Source organism: Octodon degus, unplaced genomic scaffold (assembly GCF_000260255.1).
Source record: "Octodon degus isolate 3935 unplaced genomic scaffold, OctDeg1.0 scaffold00075, whole genome shotgun sequence".
Classification (NCBI taxonomy): Eukaryota; Metazoa; Chordata; class Mammalia; order Rodentia; family Octodontidae; genus Octodon; species Octodon degus.
In genome coordinates, this window is record NW_004524651.1 from 163,393 (window position 1) to 167,116 (window position 3,724).

At 42.5% G+C, this 3,724-nt stretch overlaps 1 pseudogene; it reads left to right on the top strand.

Moving 5' to 3' along the window:
• Nucleotides 1-1,053: 1,053 nt before the first annotated feature.
• LOC101570432 lies at nucleotides 1,054-1,819 on the top strand (annotated as a pseudogene).
• Nucleotides 1,820-3,724: the final 1,905 nt, after the last annotated feature.

The following is a 3,724-nucleotide window of genomic DNA, read 5'->3' on the forward strand; positions in this document are numbered from 1 at the left end:
CTCCTATCCTCAGCGCCATCCGCTTGTTTCCCTAAGCATCCGTGAATCCTTCCTTGGAGGCCCAGTGTGACCTGCAAGTCTCCCACAGCCTTAAGAGACCAGAATTCTAGTAAGAGGAAAGTCAGTTAGCAGTGAGCACCACTCCAGCTGCTCCTTACTCAGCTCAGGACATTTAGCAGTTTGATGCATGGAACATAGATGCTGAAGAAAGATCAGCTGCCAAGAGTTGATAAAAGTCTCACTGGCAGGGGAGTCCAGCTTGATGCACAGGGCTACCAAGACTGCTCCAGCAGAGGAGTTATGGCCTGAGTGAAAGGCCAAAGGCAGAGATGTGAAGCGGGCATTGTGTGTGCACTTTCTCCTTGAGGTATTATCCAACTTCTAGCTGCACATATGTGAGGCAAATTGCCAAGAAAACAGGCAAAAAGCAACTGCTAAGAAACTGAAAAGCTAAGCAGACATTTCAGTAGTCTCTTGGTACTCAAAAGACAAAACTTGAAGTTCACAGTCTGCCAAGAAAAAGGATCCCTACTAAACACACAAGGCTTACCCTTGAGATGCATGAAGTGGAGATTGTAGGAATAAAGACAAAGCAGGTCTCACAAGCTCTTGCATTGAGCCTGAAATTCAAGTCCAAGGGAGCAAGGTAATCTCTCTGTGGTCTATCTTCCTGTCAGGATAAAATTAAATCTTCTCTACAGAGGATACCATCACATCATCCATAATTTTTTATACATGATGATTCCATCAGGTCAATTGTATCAAGCATGCCAAAATATAAGATCAAATGACAAACACCAACAGTTTCTTAAAAACAGACATTGAAAAAGAGACTTAAAGGTGAATAGTTGAATCATCAAACATGCACATCAAATAAGCACAAATAACAATCAAAATAAGAAAAATGAAAATTGTATCAGACTATTAGAATCTAGAGGCATTAGGCAGACTGGTGGGAATCTAGGCAGTGTTTGGGCAGGTGTGATCTCCTACAACCTGCAGCCTGGAACCCTGAATCCAGCCACACCTTACTGCATAGCCAGAAGATACACCATGCTGAAAGTGACTTTCAGCACACTCGCAGGGGTGCAAAAGGAGGTGGTGCAGCGAAACGTGGAGGTCCTCACGACTTGCACAGTCCGAGCGCAGATCCTGACTGGCAAGGAATGAGCACACCTCTGGGAGATGTATGCTTACTCTCTTAGGCCTTTCATTCATCTTGGCAGGACTTATTGTTGGTGGAGCCTGCGTTTACAAACACTTCATGCCCAAGAGCACCATTTACCATGGAGAGATGTATTTCTTGGATTCTGAAGACCCTGTAAATTCCCTTCCTGATGGAGAGCCTTACTTCCTACCTGTGATGGAGAAGGCTGACATTCGTGAGGATGACAGCATTGCAATCACTGATGTGCCTGTTTCCACTTTCTCTGACAGTGATCCTGCAGCAATCATTCATGACTTTGAAAAGGGAATCACTGCCTACCTAGACATGTTCCTGAGGACCTGCCATCTGACACCCTTGAATACCTCCATTGGTATGCCTCCAAAGAATCTGGTGGAGCTCTTTGGCAATCTTGCAAGGAGCAAATATTTGCTTCACACTTACATAGTTCGTGAAGACCTGGTTGCTGTTGAAGAAATTTGTGATGTTAGTAATCTAGGCACCTTTTTTTTATCAACTTTGAAGAACAGAAAATCCTTCCGCTTTCGTTGCAGAGACCTCTTGCTAGGTATCAATAATCATGCCATTAAGGGCTGGAAGATTAGATACTTCCCCAATGAATTTATTGTTGAGACCAAAATCTGTCAAGAGTGAGACAACAGATAAGAGTATCCTTGGTTACAAGAAGTTGGAGATTTACAATATGACTTCAGTATTAAAGATATACAATACTCAAAAAAAAAAAAAAGAATCTAGACAACAAAAAAATAAAGTACATGTTTTACAGAAATTAACATTTTAGTAGTTCAGTGTAAGAGCAGAATAGGCTCAACAGAAAAGAAGTTAGGTACCTGCAATAGAAATTAGTAGAAAATATTCAAATTGATATTTATTTTCTCACTGAAATAAAATGAACAGAAAGCAAAAGAAAAAAAGAAAGAAAGAAAGAAAGAAAGAAAGAAAGAAAGAAAGAAAGAAAGAAGAGAAAAAATTTAAGAGATTTGGGACAGGATGAAAATAACTTTCATAAGCATAATTCAATTCTAAAAAGAAAAAGAACCAGGTGTGATAGCACATGCCTGTAATCCCAGCACTCAAGAGGCTGAGAAGAAGGATCATTGTGAGTTTGAGAACAGCCTGTATTACAAAGCGAGCTCAATGTCAGCCTGAATTGCATATTAAGACCCTGTCTCAAAAAAGACAAGGGGAGAGAAAAAGAGAAAGAGAAAGAGAGAGAGAGAGAGAGAGAGAGAGAGAGAGAGAGAGAGAGAAACTTTGAGAATTTCCCCAAACAAGAGACATTTAATTGAAGACACCACACAAATTTCAAGCAGATTAAAGGCAAATACAGCTAACCTGCAGAGACTCAAAAGAGCATCTTATGAACAGAAAATAAACACATGAATTTCAAGGGGGAACAACTGAATTTTAGCTAACTTTTTAATTGAAATTATGAACCAAGAAAACAATAGAATGTCTTTAAAGAACTCAAAGAAAATTAATACCAGCCTAGAATTCTGTCCTCAAGTAAAAAATAGCTTCTAGAAAATAAAGATAATTTCAAACATACATTTAAAGATATTGCAGAAACAATGCTGAAAATGGCTAGAACAAACAAACTGAAAATATCCCTAACACAGAAGGAAATGATCCTGGATATCTAGATAGAATCATGCTATTGCAAGTAAAGATGTGCTAAAGGGAAGAATGTGCTAATAAATGCACAAAGTAAAAAGGGAAAAATGTTTAAAATCCAGAATGTGAGTGTCCACATCAAGAAGTTAGTGAAAAAGCTAAAAATTAATCCAATAGAAAGAGAGCAAGTCCTAGCCCAGGTCCGGTGAGCGTGCGGAGAGCTTCCTGCTACCCTGCGCTGCCAGCGGGACCAGTCCCAGCCCAGGCTCAGCGTGGGCCGGACCCTCTCCCAGCCCCTTGGGCTGCCCCACACCACTCTGCCTTACCTCCCCACCCCTCCTGCCCAGTAGGAATTTCTGACGACTTCCGGGAACTCCCAGACCCAGTCCTAGCCCAGGTCCGGTGAGTGTGTGGAGAGCTACCTGCTAACCTGCACCGGCGGGACCAGTCCCAGCACAGGCGCAGCATAGGCAGGACCCTCTCCCACCCCATCGGGCTGCCCCCCACCCCTCCACCGTACCTCCCCCACCCCTCCCACCCAGTAGGAATTTCTGCCAAGTTCCAGGAATGCCCAGACCCAGTCCTAGCCCTGGTCCGGAGAGGGAAGGAGCTGAGCACAGCAGCCAGACCTAAGCCAGACTAGCTGGATAAGTCCAAACTCTGTAGAGCTCCACCTTAACTTCAGTACGTGTGAAGGTTATGACTACAGCAAAGATCTACAACAAAGGGCAGAGGACAGTGCTATACAAAATGAAAAGAAGTAACAAAATGCAACCTCAGAACCCAAGCCCACCCGTAACAAGTACAGAGGACACTAACACGGAAAGAATTGGAAAACACACAGCTGAAAGCAATGAATCAACAGCTTCTGAAATAAAACAGCTGCAGAAAGATATAGAAGACCTCAGATTGGAAATGAAAAAA